The sequence below is a fragment of the Ambystoma mexicanum genome, chromosome 9 (assembly GCF_040938575.1).
Source record: "Ambystoma mexicanum isolate Mex_15411 chromosome 9, UKY_AmexF1_1, whole genome shotgun sequence".
Lineage (NCBI taxonomy): Eukaryota > Metazoa > Chordata > Amphibia > Caudata > Ambystomatidae > Ambystoma > Ambystoma mexicanum.
This window is the reverse complement of record NC_090931.1, coordinates 856,318,458-856,337,582: the sequence shown is the minus strand read 5'-3', so window position 1 is coordinate 856,337,582 and position 19,125 is coordinate 856,318,458. Positions and strand designations below refer to the sequence as shown.

The 19,125-nt window shown below is 46.2% G+C and overlaps 1 protein-coding gene across 1 annotated transcript in view; it reads right to left on the bottom strand.

Moving 5' to 3' along the window:
• Positions 1 to 19,125, bottom strand: part of SPAG16 (sperm associated antigen 16) — a 2,683,085-nt gene that overhangs the window by 44,707 nt on the left and 2,619,253 nt on the right. The window lies entirely within an intron of this gene.

The window sequence follows — 19,125 nt, the reverse complement described above, 5'->3', positions numbered from 1 at the left end:
GAACCACAGAGCTCAATTGCGATTAGAAAAGAGGGAGACATGTTAAAATATGCGCAGATATCAGTTTTCCCAATAAGCCCCTACTTTCATACCAGCTTGTTTTGAAATTCCTAATTGTCCATATTGACCTTTGCAAATGGAAGGATTAGACATAGCAGCTGATCATTTCCCATGGAAGAGCAACACATGCAGTGACCACACAGACATCGCCAACACCCCGTGTTACTTGTCAAACAAATGAACCAATTGTGAGGAAGCTACAGGAGGGTGTTAAGACGTCACTTTAAGTGGCAATCCTGCAGAGCTTAAGGGGACTCTGGGGGCTGGAGATACCCATAAGCTTTGGGATGGGTTACCCGGAGGGCATGTATGGGAATCTTTCCATTTTCTCCCCACTGCCTAACCTCTGATTGAATCATCTTTAATACCAGGGTAGGGATTGCAACTTAGGTAACACATAGACAGGAAGCTGAGTGAAAAACAAGAGTCTGATGGATACACTACAAGAGGCTCTTTCCAATACAGGTCCACGTTGCACCGTTCAAGAACAAAATAAGAACTGCAATTTTGACCCTGTCTCACTCACCGACCTGAGCCAAAATCCCAACCCGTTTGCTGGAACAAAGCGGGCTAGGTCTACCAGTCCCACCTGCAAGCAGAACCTCTCCCATTTTACTCAGCCAGGGTTTGCCTTTTATCCATGCAGACCCCATTCCACTGACTACACAGACCCAGTAAGCGAATTTCTCCAAGGGGACAAAGAGGAAAGAATCACTTCCACCGACTTCAAAATGACTGAATAAAACATTGCGGACCATGCCTTTAAACCATTGGCCAACCACAAGGAGTGGAATTCATGTAGCGGATCAGGAACGAGGAGAAGGCGAGGTGGGTACATCAAAAGGGGGAAAAGAAAGCACCTGGAGTATATATAGAGAGACTGAGATGGGACAATTGGGGACATTGATGGAACATACCTAAAGTGGGACAATTCAAAAGATTATTGATCAAGATTAATCAGAGGGTGTATACATATGTACATATATATATTCAAGAAAAAGCTTTAACTGCAGGGACGTTATGGTGAGACCTTAATGCAACAAAACCCCTGAAATTCAGCTAAAGCCATCTTAACTTTGCGCACCCTGTTGCACAGCCTTATGGCCAGTTTCTTGGTGACTGTTGTGATACATCACACAACCCCAACTAACCGCATTTAAGCAGCATGGAAAAGGCGAAAAAAGGACCGGCTGCAAGAAAAACATATGCCCAGGTACTTTTTTCACCCATAGAGAAAATCAAAACCTTGAACCCATGAATAAACACACAGCACTGCTTAGCTTCAAAGTGAGGAAGGGGCCAGCCCCCTCAGGCCATGTTGCTCTAAGTGGTCTTGTATATTTGCCTCACTTATTAGGCACTGTAGCCTGAAGGGGCTGCTCTTTTCCTCACTTTGAAGCTAAGCAGGGTTGGACCTGGTTACTGCATGGATGGGTGACACGGGTCACCAGTGATTTTTCACCCCAATGTCACTGTAGCTATAACAATATCTATTTTTGTATTATGTATAAATTATTGCAGGCTTTGAGAACTCCCAATGTTTTTAGTTAAAGCCCTGTGTGATCAAAATATTTGCTGAGGAACACACACTTTGGTTAAGCAGCATGCTACATGCCCCTTGTTTTATGGCCGGTCTCTTGGTGACTGTTGTGGTACGTCGCACAACCCCAACTAACCACATTCAAGCCGCACGTAAAAGAGAAAAAAATGCCCAGCTGCAAAAATAACATTTACTCAGGTACTTTTGCCCCATAGCAAAAATCAAAAGCTGGCACCCATGAATATATGCACAGTAAATGAACATGTATCTTAAAGTGAAATATACAAATGTAGTTCAATAGATCTGCTCCTTAGACGAAAGTGCGCAACACAAAATAGCATTGTACTTTTAAAAAAAAGTAATGAAAACCAGAAAAATAACCTGAGAGAGGAAATGTTCCAATAAATATGCTAGGAAAGTATAAAAGGTGCTTGCCTTTAAAACTAAGCAATCTGTCGTGAAATATTGCCTGGAAAACTAAATCCCAATACAGAATAAGTGCTTGTAGTCGTGTAAGAGTCTGTACTGGGAGCATGATGACCTGAGTAAAGTCCAGGTAGCCAAATACTTGCCAACCTCAAAAAAAAAAAAACAAGGGGTTGCATCCGCCGTCTCAAGAAAAGTTACACTGTCCACCCACATGTGTCCTTTACTGGTGCCCTGAAAAGCAGCCACAATCAGGGGGAAATAACTGCACCAGTGTCAAGGATTGCAAACTCTTTTGCTACATAGTGGGCAAATACTTATGACTTACTTGCCATCTCATAATTTCCCCATCTCACCCCCAGGTCTGGCTTTCCACAATACTCTGCTTTATAAAGCTAACTTGGAAAGTACACATACCATAGTGTCATGCAAATATAAAAATCCTTAGAGAACTATGTTGGGCAAAAAGCTTACAATTGTGGCATTATTCCCCCCATCTTGATTGTGAGACTACAACTACCAGAAGGCAATTCAGGAAAAGCCAAAAAAATTGCCTCTGGGTGGAAAACTCTCAAGGTATGACAGTAGCACATTTAAAAAACAAAATAATTCAGATGATGTGTGTTATGAGATATTTAAAACTAAGAAAAGACAAAGCATTCATGGCTATGCACTGTCCTCCGTCCATGCAATTACCGGGATCGATCCTGCTTAGTTTCAAAGCGAGGAAGGATCCAGACCCCTTAGGCCATGTTTCTCTAAGTGGTCTTGTAAGGTGGTCTCATTTATTAGGCAACATGACCTTAGGGGGCTGACTCCCTCCTCGCTTTGAAGCTAAGCAGGGTTTGTCTCAGTTACTGCGGTTGCTGTAAAAATATCTATTTTTTTTTTTTATTATTGACTGGGAGACTACAAATACCAGAATGCAACTCAGCGAAAGGCAAAAAATGGTCTCTGAGTGCAAAACATTCAATGACTGACAGTAACATGGTTTAGAAAAAATAAGTCGGACGCCCGTTTGGTCGCCCATCCATGCAGTAACCGGGATTGACCAGACTTAGCTTCAAAGTGGGACCAATCCTGATTAGCTTCGAAAGCAAAGAACGAGGCGACTAATTTCTCTAAGTGGTCTTGTAACATTGGCTCATTTATCGGGCAACATGGCCTGAGGAGGCTGGCCCCTTCCTCACTTTGAAGCTATCCAGGGTATGTCCTGGTTACTGCATGGATGGAAGACCTGGATGACAAATGTGTCACTGGCCAGGGATATTTTTACCCCTGACGTCACTATAGCTATTAAAATATATTTTTATTAAATAATGGTAACGCGTGTACTTACCTACACATAACCTAGGCTATCCGTAGTCCTAAATAGCGGCGAATATCGGCAAAAGGCCACATAAAGAAAATGCTTTCCTGCCCCCCAGACCCGCACCAAGGCCCCCCATCTCTGCCAGCTCCCCTCACTCCCCAGATGACCTCTTCACCTCCCCTGCTCTCTCCCTTTCCCCCCACAACACACTCTGTTTCTGTGACACAGTTTGCTTTGAGATGTCGGCTAGTCAAGGCTATAGCTGAGGCTACAGAAAGCTTTGTGTTGCAAACTCAGTCCCTAGACCCCCTCCAGCTCCCACAGTTTACTTGGTGCCCTCTAGCCACCCTGTCCTCTAGCCTGATGTAATTTCCATGTTTTTTTACCTGCAAATAGTTTTTTTCCATGTGTTTCAGTTTCCCATATCCTCGACTATAACCTCGGATATCTCTCGCGATGAGAGAAAAACAAGATGGCGGTTGTTTCATTTCTTAAAAAACCCCGGTTTCGGGTAAATCCCAGAGATATAGCTATTTATTTTTAAGAAGGGGACACCCCTTCTCCATCAAATATTGAAATAATTACTGTATGAAATAACCCCAAACCATGCATCGATCGCGAGTCAACGCTTTGTGCCCAAATTACTTCGGACCTGGTCCAAATCCGTCCAGCGCTATGGGCTGTGAACTTTGCTATAAATTTACCTTGTTGGTCTGTGGGAAAATGAATGCATTTTGGAGAGAACATTTTTTTTGTCTTCTTAATACATTTTTTATTTTATTAATGAATCTTACGAAACTCTGTAGTCTGGGGGTTAGGGGAGGCTGGCAAGACCTTAATCAGTTTTGAAATTTCAGTCAAATCTGTTACTCAAATAAAATTTTACTAACAATAGGATTTTGAGGGCTTCCTATGGGAGTCCGAGATGCCTTAACTATAGGGTGGCAATAGCCATCCTATGAGATAGATATATATATATATATATATATATATATCCCAGTTGTAGACAAGGAAGGGCAAAGTGAGGACAGCAATCAAGGAATATGGAAGAACAGACAAGGAGGAAGAGAGGCACACGCACATGCTGAGGACTATATATTAGCCACTTGAGCAACCCAAAAACTAGGGGTGTACCGAACAGTGAAATTACTATTCGGCCGAATACCGAATAGTTATCAAAACTATTCGGCTGAAGCCGAATAGTGAGCCGAATAGTTGATTTTTTTTATACATTTTCCAGCACATGAGAAATACTGCTTCACAACACATTAAAGAGCATGTGAATGCATGCATCATGGATGCACACATTCAGCTGCCCTTTTCAACCCCATTTGAGCATTTGCATTTGCACAACCAAAAGAGGCCCTGGAAATAATTTTAAAATTGGCCCCATATTACACATTTTCAGCATGCCTAACCCTTTTCCTATGGGAAAATGTTGAAATACCACAGAAAAGAGGCCCAGTGTGCCAAGACCTACCAGGAAATCTCCCGAGTTCCCTACAGGCCAGTCTGTCCCTGGTGACACTGGCATTTGTATCCCATCTCTCAAACAAGGCTAGAAGTGCAGCGACTGGGGTCCATAACTGCATTGTTTCAATGTACTGGGAATAGCGTTTTACAGCAGTGCTTACTGGGCCTGAGGGAGACCCAGTGCAGACTTGTGCTTGCTGACTGGCAACTGGCAGTTCCCAATATTAAAAGGTTGTAATTGTTGGCTTGTGGTTGATGACTAAATTGACAGTTCCTTAAATGCGCCTTGTGTTTTGGGGCAGGTGAGCCATGTCTCCTTCTGGATACCTGTGCAAATGATAGCCCAGAGATGACACCCCAATTATGGCACACCTAAACAAAAAAAAACATCCATGTAAAATGCCATCCACTAGGAGCGCAAGTGTTGAGGGATTAATGGGCACACACAGTCTCTTCTGCTACAGCTCTAATGTGGTGTTTTCACATCACTGCCTAGGCCCCACCAATACATTTATGAAGTTGGCACCCATTGTAAATAAGGGAAAGAATGGCCTTGGTGAGAGTTTCAGTGATGTCAGCCAGGAGTAAATAAATAGCGAGTTCCATTATAAACATACAGGAAGTGATTTACTGAGATACCTTCCCATTTGCGCACACTCTTGTGCGCCATTGATGTGTGTGCAATCGCAAGTGGGAATATTTAGAAAGATGCTTTGTTGTAAATTCACAAAGAAGCTGCTACGCCCACACAGATGCCCGCATTTTCGCTAGTTCACTATTGCGAAAATCTGGATGTGTGTGCGGCGTGACCTCAAGTTTGAGAGCACACCCTGAATGCCAAAATGGGGCATGCATTCCTGTGTGAGTGTACAGGTGCAGTGGAACTGGCAATGCACAGAAACACCATTCATGACCCTTCTGTACGTTGCCATAGCTTGACTCTGCAATAGTTTGAGCTGTTGCTGCGCTAGGTATGTCACTTCCTGGTTCTTTGGGATAGAAATGATGGTGTTCTCAACATGGGAGTGATGGCTTCTGCGGATACCAGCAGGCTCAGCCCTCTTCTCACGTAGATTCTGAGCGCCTGTGAATACATAAGCTATCACCGGGGTGCCTGCACAGCATTGTGCTGCTTGTCCAGGCCTCTTCCAGTGGACAGGAGACGTTTTCAATTGGGTGGTTCAAGCATGTATTGAATTCGGGGATCTTTGCACTGTGCAATATATTTGCAATATACCATTTTTTTGTGATTCATGCCCATAGTTTTGTTTCATCAAAAACAATTATGATTGTTTTTTTTTTCATATGGATTACGAATACGATCCGAATATTACATTTTGGCAACAGCAATGCTCCATGTGCTAGGGCAATGTTGTCATCCTATCAACTTAAAGACATTAATAGGCAGGTGTTCAGGGCAACAACTTGTTGCCCTGAACACCTGCCTATTAATGTCTTTAAGTGTATCTGTGAATAATGTCTGCATCAGCTTGTTACCAACAAGCTGATGCAGACATTATTCACAGACACAAAGTCCACGCTCGCAAAAGCCAGAGAGCTGCATCCACCCCAGCCAGCATACAGCATCTCCTGTCTTCAAGAACACTCGCGCAAATCCACTCATCTGCGCACACCACTGCAGACCCACTACTACTAAAAAAAAAGACTGACCTACACTTTGCATGTTCGAAAGCAACAGGGACGACATTGTGTAAGAGAGACAAAAGACTTACCTGATGCGGCCTCGATTGTCTGTCTTTCCTCGGGCGTCTTCTTCCAGTCTGGACCTCGGTGCAGGGTATTTTTCCTTGTGCTCCTTGCAGCAGCCAGTAAGCTAGCAGCTTACTGGCTACTGCTGCTTTCCCATTGTTCTACTTTCTAGGATTGGTAATCTTCTCTCACACTGAGAGAAGATTGCTAATCATAGAAAGAGGACTTAAAAAAAATGTTTTCTTTTTAATACCTTCGGCTTCGAGTAAGTGTTCCAGGAACCTTCGCCCGAAGCCGAATAGGTGGTTTTCAGCTGAAATTCGGCCGAATACTTACTCGAAGCTGAAGTTCGGTACACCCCTACCAAAAACAAAGGAAGGAGAGCCACATACTTGCTGAGGACTATATCACAGACACTGGCTAAAAACAGGGGCAAAAGCGGACAAGTGTCATAAGTCATCTAAGTGCTATATCACATGCCCTAGCGGGAACCAGAGACCTAGATAGAGAGGACAAAGTCTTTGGCAGATAACAGTAATGTCCTAGGCAGACAACCCCAGGTGTGTGCGTGAAAATTATGCAGCCAGACCACAACACTAGCAAGAGCGAAGAAATACTTTCTGGTCATTTCAAAAAAGTAACTTGGCAAGGGAGAGTAGAAATAATTGCTGGTACCTTGGCTAGAGCCTTATTGGGCTGACTTTTCTCAACACTTTGGATCCAGAAACCTGCAACTGCAGATGTGAATCAAGACTTCAGGTAGATTTGGCTGACCTCAACACATAACCCCACTACACATGTTGATCTATGTAAGAAACAACAAACACAGCACAGAAGAGATACACAATTTAGGATACAGACAAATGTAGATATAAAATAATAAATTACATTTTAACCACTTATGACCATAATGCTATGGGGAGATAAGAACCACTATAATGCAAATGAATTTATTAATTTCATCTAATGCATTTGGATGCGGTACTTTACCACGAACCACAATATCATTCTAAGGGCCCAATTAAATCTATGGCAAATTCAAAGCTTAAGAAATGTCTTTCTAGTGCCTGCAATGTTTTTTTTCTTTTATGAGACTTGTATCGAGAAGCAGCTGGGCCACACATCTAACTGAATGAACTATAGATATGGCCAGGCCTGCTGCGAAACATTGGCTTCTGACTTACACACTTTGCTGGAACAAAGATTTTCAATGTAAAACTTGGGTTGAGTCAGAGGGCAGGGGAATCCGATCAAAGCTGGGTCTAAGCCTTTTCATGAACTCCACACCTTACAAGTTCTGCTTGGACTTTACTAAGTACCAAGGTACCGTTACCAGCATGCAGCTCTTCCAGGGTGTCGGGCACCATCAGCAACACATTGGGTCTTCATGGTGCTCCTCTTGCGGATCTCCCTCAAGATTGCTTGAGGTTGTACATGTCAAATTCTTTCCTTCTCTTTGTTAGATTGACTGGGGAACCACATTTACCGAGCATAGCTCTTAAAATCATGCCAGAGCTTGATTTTCAGCAGGCAAGAGACACCCACATCTCCAACAACGCAGAAGAAGCAAATTCTTTACTGGCCCTTGGCCTCAAAGATGGTACAGGCTAACAGCACCAAGTCTGGGCGTTTAAAGGTGAAGTGTACCACAGTTGCACTTACGACAAATCCCAGGCTGGTGCATTTAGGTCCTCTCTGTGTGCTTCTTTGGCCAAAAGCAGAACCAGAACCGTGCAGAGAGAAAATGGAAATCGAGATCAGCAAAAGTTTCGGTTTCAGCAGATGACTGTGCTATACCCAAGCACAAACCCAAAGCGCTATATGGTGGCAGCATGTTGGGGCCTGCACCCAAGTCTCACTAATATCTGGCGAAGCTTGCGTCAGTGTTTGAAGTAGGGATAACATTAGGAATTGGTTGGAAAGTAGCCGTCAATGGACCATAACCAAAGTTACAATAAACTCTTACAGTTCCACTCACCCTTTAAGATGGTTGGGTAACATATGGGATTGTGGAGTAGCAGGCCCAGCTCTTTCTCCATAAGCTGGAAGAGTTCAACATTAAGATCATAAAACATCTATATGAGGAAAACCGTGTCACTCTTATACAAGCCCTAATCATCTCCATTGAGGTTGGCATGAAGGAGACAGGCCAACAATGTTACTAGAAAGGAGCAATATTCCCAACTAGAGCAACAGTAGAAGGTGGGAAAATATAACCCCGACCTTGAAACAACTCCACTAAGGATCCTTGGGATTATGCTTCAAAATGAAATGCCTTTGCCTTACTAGCAAAGCAATATGTTCGTTCAAGACAGAATCATCCTTCCTGTGTAAGGTGCATCCTGCCCACTCAAGTGTGCAGTCCCGGTAAACAGTCTGGGCTGATGCGCCATCTCAGATTTAGCCCCTTTGCTCTCCAGCTCCTGCACCCCCCCCCACACCTCCACCCCATGTCTCAGATCGCCCCATGCACATATATACGAAAAACCGAAAACGGATACACTAGATTCAGAGTATGAGAAATGATAGTCCTAGAAATCTTTCTATTAAATTGTTCACTGTGCTGAAATCCTCTTGAGTAACTGGACTTTAACAAACACGTGAATACGTAAACAAAGTACTGGACTCAAATTCCAAAATCTATTCAATGTTATGTGCTCAAAATGTTCAATCTCAAAAGTAGATCAGACGAACACCTCAAAAAATGACCAAGTTGAGGAGCTGGAAGACCCTATCATGAAGGTGCACATCTATTCATAGCACAGAAGAAAAGCCAACTGGCAGTCAAGCGCAAGTAGACATGCTCCCCCGTGTGCAGAATGCCAGCTGTGAGGGGAGAATAGCTTGAGCTTTTTTATTTTCTGAAAGTGACATCTGTTAACTGGACCCCCCTTTCATAATGTGCCATGCTAAAAAGCAGTGTACGCATGTACCTCTGCTGAGTCTGTCTACTGGCAACACTCACCAGCCGCCCTGTGGTTTGGTAACATGGCAATCACACTGTTGGTACCAAAGGTCCAGCAGCCAGGATCTACATTTAACCATGGGCAATACTGCATCTAAATTATTAAATTATATAATGGTGGGCCCACGATCTGGTGGCAGACGAAGAATCTAAATAAAATCACTTTCTGGCTATGCTATGGTGGACTCTGCGAGACCACAGTTATATTGGCCAAAACGGTTTGGAATCATTGTTATTATCAGTTTTGTTTGGTCAGTGCCTTCTGTGTATTTACCTTCTAAGACTGAGTTTCACACACAAAAAAAAACTCTATTCAGGCTCAACCCCAGCAAAAATCCTTTGCCTTCCATGGAAAGGAGTCTCCCCTTCCAAGAAGTGAGGGACATCCCCCAAGGGTCAGTGCGAGGTTCAGTGCTTCAAAGGCCAGGCTCTGCCAGGCCAAAGGACCTCAAACCAGGGTGGTAATTACCAGATATTCTTTGATGCAGGCAGACAGAGGAAGGGGGCAGGGTTAGAGTAGCCAGGAGACAAGGATCCGTGCATAGAAGGGTCCCACCATCTTGGATTCTCCCAGGGCTCCCAATCTTCCTGTAACCCCACCACACACACACACACACACACATACATACTCCTCTGATTCCTGCTGACAAAGCACTGTGGGAAATACATCACTAGGCAGAAGAGTCTGAAACAACTGCCTGGACTGGACCGCTATAGAAGGCTAGAAGGAAACCAATCCCCTGTAGAAGATTGCCTATGTGAGGTGGGAAACCCTCCCTTTAGTTGACTCATCTCTGGATACTTCATCTAGAACCTGGTTGGGAGTACAGTGTACTCCAATGTTCTCTGCCATTGAGGTGAAGACCAAGCTCTACAATGTAGAAGTAAGCTAACCCCATTAACCATTGCAAGGGAATATTTGGGGGGACATGTTGGCTGGACAGTGCCTACTGCAGCTAAAATCATTGGTGCCCAGGAACCTGCTCACTGGAGTTGACAGAACCATGCACGTGCATAGACATTAATGGCCAGGAAGTGCAGAAGATGGGATTTACTTTGGCCCTAAAGACTGTTGACAGGGTTACCCTAGCAACCACACGTCAAGAAATAGTTCTGGACCCCGTTTTCAAGCATTTTTTGTGCTGGCTGTGAGGAATTCAACCATCTTCACGGGGAGAGTGTGCTCGCCTGGGCTTTTTGATTTTTTGATAAATGAAAATGAATGGTGGGAGATCATCCTCCAATGACTTTATGAGGCCATTTGGCGCACAGTCCATCTGCTTCCCGCACAAAATGCATAGTCACATGTACTCCGGGAAGACACAACCTACAGGCGCTGTCTTCCCTGTCATATTCAGTTGGAATATGACAGCCCCGGGTACATCAAAGCATCTCCATAAGGGAGTAGGCACATCTTCCTCCAGCCATGAGCAGCCAAATTTAAATATCAATGGCTCCATGGATCTGCATTTTCTTTATCCTCCGACTGGTGGCAGTGCATACTAATGAGAGATAAGTGACACAAGCCTGAAGAGGCTTAGTTGCCGCAGGTGACAACAGGAAGGTGGGACTAACACCCCTTTGGTGTGCAATGTGTCAACTTGAAGCTAGTTCCCACCTCTATCTATGAAAGGCAGTGAATGGCCTGTCTGGGTCCATCAGTTACCAAAGGTGTCTCTGCAGAAAAGACCCCTTTTAGAGGGATGAAGGATGTGATTTGGGAGAGAAAGGAAGTCTGCTGCCAGCACATACTTCGGAGGAAGCCTGCGCTTTAATCAAGAATCACGGAGGGATCAGTTAACCGGAGAGACACTTTGATCTACAACAGAGATGAAGATGGGTGGGACTTAGGTATATGTTGTCAGCCCTCGTCTGTCAGGATTCGTTCATTAAGGTAGGCTTAGCCTGCACCAATCACTGGTGCCCATTTGTCTTTGAAAGTGGGCTGAACCCCTCACTTAGCAGATCATCTGAAGACTTCGAAAGGAGTAAGAAGAAGGACTCATTTGAACCCAAGCTGAACGTACAGTTTACCTCACATCTTCTGCAAGTGAAGGAAGGCCAGGTGTTCCAAGAGGGAAGTAGTTTCCCTCCCCTAAACTTCTCCCAGAGAACAGAGGGAGATACTGGACTCAGAGGACACACCAGCAGCTCCAGAACCCATACCCAGCCAGCACACAGCATGCCCTGCTAGGTTCAGCCAGCAAGATTCCTAGATGGGAAGTGCCTGAGAGTTTCAGGAAAAAGGACAAGTCTGTTGCCTGCCATCACTCTCCTGAGATTAGGGCCGTCCACCTTTAAAGGACACAAGCCCTGTGAAGAAGCTAGGAGGAGTGCCACACAAGCACCATCCAGTGTCCATCTTTTAAGGACATTTTCGAGACAGTCGAGTCCTCAAACCGCGTCCGATGCACTGCTTACTGTTGTCACGCTGCAGTCACCATAGCCATCCAAGTTGCCTTGACCAGCATTCCAGATCCACCAACCAGCACAGAGACAATGATTCTTGGCCTTGAACCATCGTGCAGACAGCCTGCAGACGTCCGTCAATCCTCGGTTGCCGAACTGCCTGCTGCCTGGTACCCGCAGCTGTCTACTGCCACTAACTCTGTCTCAAGGGTTGCGAAGCGCCCTGGAACTGCCTCATTGCTGTCAAGCACCAAAGATTTCCTCAGCACCAGGTACATGTTATGTTATGTTATGGTACTTGGCATTTATATAGCACTCTATATATCATTGGTATGACCTCAAAGTGCTGGTAGGTTGAACGCCCTCGGGAACCGTAGCTCTGGTCAGTAGAGAGAGGAAGAGTTGAAGGGTGCGTGGGTACACCAGATATGTGAGCAGCTGATGTAAATGCCGGATTGTAGCTGCATCTTAGCGTTAGGTGTGGTGCTGAAGAAATCAGTTGGATGTGTACAGCCTGGTGGGTGGACACCCAGACTGGGCTCTGGCTGCGTTAGGCCTGAAGGATGCATATGTGAGCAACAATGCCGGAATGTGCTCGGCTAGCTGTGTTTTATTAGGGTGATGAGGTGTGTATGGGGTCCTATTCATAAGTGAACAGCTAAGCCGAATTAATCAGAGGTATAGCTGTGTTCTAGTTGTAGGATGGTGTATAGTAGAGAGTAAGCATAGTGATGTGATAAGATGGTTATCTTTAAAGCTCCCGAGACCAGGCAGTGAAGAGGGTGGCAGGGAACACAGCGACACACAGACACATAGACAGGGGGCGGGGCTCACTGGGAAAAGGAGAGGGGTGTTAGGCTATATAGCAACAGCATGGGGACAGGAAAGCAGAGTACACAGTGATACAGGGGGGTATGTTAACATTTACATTTGCATTTCTATCTAGATGTGATTCAGGATAACTCCACTCAAGTGTGGGACATGCTAACATTTGCAATTCTATCTTGAATTGACTCAGGCTAATGTTCGCAATTTCATCTAAGTGGGGTACCAGCTTCCATCCACAGGTCCATCAAGAGAGGCACATGCTACCATTCACAATTCCATCTAATCGTAATTCCATTATGTTTCTGGCCCTCTGGTCCTTCTCTGAAGGCCCCTAGAGACAGTTACGACCCGTTGCACCCTTGGTGCTGGAACTTGAATAACCTTGATCAGTAAGACAGATTACTTTACCAACTACCCTCCTGTCAGTATCCAGAGTGCATCCCTTTTCTTCATGAAACTGTCTGTCCTCTGTGTTCCTTTACAGGGTGGGTCGTATTTGTAGTGTGCTAGAACTGTCTGTTGTAGTATAAATAAAGTAGATATTTTTATACAGACTTGTCTGGACAGTTCCTTTTATCATTGGGTAATAATTGTATTTTTGCTGTGTTGCAATTAACCAACGATCCACAGCCTTGCAAAGATAAGCCTGCTGTTCTGTCCACGTTACCAAAATTGGACAAGGAGGTCTTATAATTCACTTGTATTCCAATCTGTTGGATCCCTTCTGGTGTACTAGAGATGTTAGGTTGATTGATGGTTTAGAAACCGATATTCATCCCTGGACCACTGGTGCCCAGGAAGTTGATTTGTCGCACTGGCATGACTGCTTTGAGGCACTTTTCAAGCCACTGCAAGCACCTTAAGAGGCCTTTGACTCTTGACACTTTTTGAATCTGCTATCTAGCCCTTAAGCTGATGACTTGACCCATCGACTGCCTGCTCTCCAGAGTTTGAGGTGGTTGCTTTTGAAGAACTGCATCGCAACGTGGGACCCTTTCGTGCTGACTGGACCGCTCTGAGACACTGACTCGACCCATTGCTGTATGGTTTCTTCATCCTATTTGAGCCCATCACTGCATCGTTGGACTGTCACAAAATGACTTGACAGTCTTTACGCTTGTGATCCAGTTGGAATCACTGACTCGAAGCATCTCGATGGCGACTCGATCCATTTAACACAACTAGAAACCAGGCTTGGCACTGATGAGCCTGATTAAATGCATCATTTAACGGTATCTCAATTAGTTCTGTATTAGTCCACTTTAAAGGCCCAAAGTCCCATTCAATAACTTTGATATTGCTGCTGAAATGATTGCCTGAGCCGCCGTCTTCAAACCCAGAGGGCCCCTTGATTCCTACATCTGCATCATTCTCTATGCTGACCCTTACATGAGAGGGCACAAGGAGCTTTATTTTCTAGTTTAGTTAAATATACTATTTTAGAGAACTTTGGTAGCTCAGTAAACGTGGTTTGCTTCTGTACAGATGGCATTCCTCCTGAAGAGTATAGCCGGCCCTACCCTAAAGGCGGAGGATGTACACTGGGGGGTGTAGCCCGTTTCATCTTTATGATCCCTGCTGGTTTATTAGTAGTGTGGGCCTCAGCGTGTGTTGTATTCACTACTCATCCTTGTAGTCCTGCAGAGCAGTTATCATTTTGTCACGCACCCCATGAACGATCCCTTTGGCAGCCCCATTACTTATTGTAATATATTAAAAGAGCCTTAGCGCTTTGCAGAGCCGGCCTTAAGGGCAGCAGCGCCCTGGGCGAAATAGTGCCCCTCCTCGCCCACCGCGTGCCCCTGGTTAACAGGGGGCGGGACGGAAGGGGGCAGGGCCAGGATGGGCAACTTTTTTTTTTTTTTAACCTCCTCGCCCCGGAGAGGAGGTTAAATGGGGCGCGTTAGCACCCCATTGTAATTGAACGAGCCCGCCACTGTGGGTTCATTCAATGGCAATGAGGCACCTGCCACTACGGCAGCCTCGGGCACCCCTTGAAAGACTTCCCCGAGCTGGCGTGGTAGGGGGCTAATAGCGCCTTTTCTTATGAAAAGTGCCTGCGGCGGAGGGGCCCATTTAAATGCACCCGCCCCCGCGGGCACATTTTACAGTAAAAGGCTGCCTGCCACGCCTTCTCCCATAGCTCCAGCTCGGAGAAGCCCTTGAAAGACTCCCCCGAGCTGGCGTGTCGGGGGGCTAATGGCGCCCTAATGAGATGAAATGACAAATGCCTCAAGGTGTGCAATAATAAATAAAGTTTTTAAAAAAGTAGAAATTAGAAAGAAAATACAGCACGCAAGTGAATTGCTAATATTAAATGACACTGGCCCTTTAAATGTGGCATCGAGCCTCGAGGGTTTTTTTTTAATGAAAAAACACAATATGAAAGTCATCCACGGTGCTCCTTTTTCAAATGCTCAAATCCGATTCCATTGAATTCGCTGTCGACTACCCGTGGCAACTCCACCGTCGCGCATATGGGGGGCCAGGGGGGATCGCGCAACCCCCACCACATTAGCATTGGCAAGGAAAAGGCCACTTGCCATCCTCCCCAGGGCCAGAGCAATCTGCGGCAGAAACCTGTAGTTTCGAGCCGCGATGGATGTCGGCGGGACCGGGTAACATGATCAATCTGTACCATTTGAGAAGTCTCTGCAACCACAGGGCGCCCTGGCCCAGAACAAAGCCTGACGCAGCAGCGATCGCGGGGACAGATTAGCGCGTCCACGGAAGCAGCTGCGGATATTTATTATAGGCCCGCGCGGTCCTGCCCGGGGAGCCTTTGCTGACAGAGGAATTACATATGGATTTCCTTTGCAGCTGGGCCTCCGGAGCAAGAGCACGTGGCGTGCAAGTCCTCCAAGACGGTTTCAGCCCGAGGACGTGCTCTGCATACCTGGCTTCCAGCCAGCAGGCGGGGACGTTAAGGGTTAACGCGCAGCAGGACGGGACAGGGCTACAGGGCTGTTCCCTGGATTCCTGCAAACCCAAGGTCCATCGCATCGATGACCCTCTAAAGCCAACTCTACCATGGCAAGATGACACCCAGAGGTTATAAAGGTCAAGAAGCACCCAGACGCCCAGAGGGGCAGAAAGGCCAAGAAGCAACCCAAACCCTGACCACACCCTCAACCAGAAAAAAATGAAGTCATGAGGTTCAGCCTTGGTATCAACACCCCCTCTCGCCCGCAGAAGGAAACTGTCAGCAAGGTAAAGAGTGACACAGGCTCCAACATGCAAGTGTGGGGGAGATCATCTGGTTCAAAGTGGGGCAGTTTCATTCTCCAAAGTGGGACAGTCTGATCAGTTACCTCACTGTGTGGTTGGTAGTTTTCACCAATGTTACAGAAAAAAGACAGTTTAAAATGCACGTTTTGCAACATATTTTACCATAACCCCTCCTCATTCGGTAGTCAAAAGTCTGTCATGAAAGGAACAAATTGCCATTTGCAACTTTGGGCCACTTTTCATAGAGTCCCAAGGGAATGGTATGCCCCAGTCCGACCCTGAGCACCAGAAAGCTCCTGCCTTTTATAACTACACGCTAGGCTAAAATGAGCACATATATAAGAAACATCACCAGAGCGATGCAGCGCCAAGTTATTCTTTAGAATGATGGTGGTTGAGAGCTGGCAATCTTTCAGAGGAGAGTTGCCTTCTCTGGCAGTGCCAATCGGACGCCCAGTTTACTGGAGCGCCCGATAGAGTGCACCATGACTCCACAATGAAAAACCCTCACAGATACATTTAGGAACTTGGCACCGTGCAGCCTGAAAGAAGCAGTGCACAAAACAGAATAACAACGCAGCCAACTGAGACACATCCATATTACGTCTTTTCAGGGACGTCTTTTTAAAAGTGTGCGATTTTGTTTGAATCGACCAATTCCATACATATGTACGTGTGTTTATTGGGGGTAGGAGAGTGAAGGAAGGGGGCTGAGAGAGGGTGCCCATGAAGGGAGGACCCCCAATAAAAAAATAAAACATGCTTACATTCATTTCAACAAAAAGTGTCCTAACAAAGTGCATACATTTAAAAAGTGACTATGAAAACAGAACCGAACATTCGGGCAGGCACTCTTCAGGACATACATCTAGTACATATATCCAGAGAAAGTGATATTCCAAGCTTCTAAGGTAGCCTGAAAGCTGTCCGCTGCCACTGGTACAGACAGGGGATATACATGGCCCTGACGGGCACATGCCAGCAGCAGACAGTAACCGACCTACACTGACTAATCTAAAGAAGACATTTATCATGAAGCAGCGAGACAGAGGAAGGCCAAGAATGGAGAGGAAATACAGGCAACTAGCCCTCTCCTCCATAAATACTGAGCATAGTGGGAGCGGCGAGGCAGAGGAAGGCCAAGAATGCAGAGTATATCCAGAGGAAATACACGCAACTAGCCCTCTCCTACATACATACCATGTATAGTGGGAGCGGCGAGGCAGAGGAAAGCCAAGAATGCAGAGGATAACCAGAGGAAATACGCCCAACTAGCCCTCTCCTCCATTAATACCGTGTATAGTGGGAGCGGCGAGACAGAGGAAGGCCAAGAATGCAGAGTATATCCAGAGGAAATACATGCAACTAGCCCTCTCCTCCATACATACCGTGTATAGTGGGAGCGGCGAGGCAGAGGAAGGCCAAGAATGCAGAGTATATCCAGAGGAAATACATGCAACTAGCCCTCTCCTCCATACATACCGTGTATAGTGGGAGCGGCGAGACAGAGGAAGGCCAAGAATGCAGAGTATATCCAGAGGAAATACATGCAACTAGCCCTCTCCTCCATACATACCGTGTATAGTGGGAGCGGCGAGACAGAGGAAGGCCAAGAATGCAGAGTATATCCAGAGGAAATACGCGCAACTAGCCCTCTCCTCCATATATACTGTGTATAGTGGGAGCGGCGAGGCAGAGGAAGGCCAAGAATGCAGAGTATATCCAGAGGAAATACGCGCAACTAGCCCTCTCCTCCATACATACTGTGTATAGTGGGAGCGGCGAGGCAGAGGAAGGCCAAGAATGGAGAGGAAATACAGGCAACTAGCCCTCTCCTCCATAAATACTGAGCATAGTGGGAGCGGCGAGGCAGAGGAAGGCCAAGAATGCAGAGTATATCCAGAGGAAATACACGCAACTAGCCCTCTCCTACATACATACCATGTATAGTGGGAGCGGCGAGGCAGAGGAAAGCCAAGAATGCAGAGGATAACCAGAGGAAATACGCGCAACTAGCCCTCTCCTCCATTAATACCGTGTATAGTGGGAGCGGCGAGACAGAGGAAGGCCAAGAATGCAGAGTATATCCAGAGGAAATACATGCAACTAGCCCTCTCCTCCATACATACCGTGTATAGTGGGAGCGGCGAGGCAGAGGAAGGCCAAGAATGCAGAGTATATCCAGAGGAAATACATGCAACTAGCCCTCTCCTCCATACATACCGTGTATAGTGGGAGCGGCGAGACAGAGGAAGGCCAAGAATGCAGAGTATATCCAGAGGAAATACATGCAACTAGCCCTCTCCTCCATACATACCGTGTATAGTGGGAGCGGCGAGACAGAGGAAGGCCAAGAATGCAGAGTATATCCAGAGGAAATACGCGCAACTAGCCCTCTCCTCCATACATACTGTGTATAGTGGGAGCGGCGAGGCAGAGGAAGGCCAAGAATGCAGAGTATATCCAGAGGAAATACGCGCAACTAGCCCTCTCCTCCATACATACTGTGTATAGTGGGAGCGGCGAGGCAGAGGAAGGCCAAGAATGCAGAGTATATCCAGAGGAAATACGCGCAACTAGCCCTCTCCTACATACATACTGTGTATAGTGGGAGCGGCGAGGCAGAGGAAGGCCAAGAATGCAGAGTATATCCAGAGGAAATACACGCAACTAGCCCTCTCCTCCATAAATACTGAGCATAGTGGGAGCGGCGAGGCAGACGAAGGCCAAGAATGCAGAGTATATCCAGAGGAAATACATGCAACTAGCCCTCTCCTCGATACATACTGTGTATAGTGGGAGCGGCGAGGCAGAGGAAGGCCAAGAATGCAGAGTATAACCAGAGGAAATATGCGCAACTAGCCCTCTCCTCCATACATACCATGTATAGTGGGAGCGGCGAGGCAGAGGAAGGCCAAGAATGCAGAGTATATCCAGAGGAAATACACGCAACTAGCCCTCTCCTCCATACATACCGTGTATAGTGGGAGCGGCGAGGCAGAGGAAGGCCAAGAATGCAGAGTATAACCAGAGGAAATACGCGCAACTAGCCCTCTCCTCCATACATACTGTGTATAGTGGGAGCGGCGAGGCAGAGGAAGGCCAAGAATGCAGAGTATAACCAGAGGAAATACGCGCAACTAGCCCTCTCCTCCATACATACTGTGTATAGTG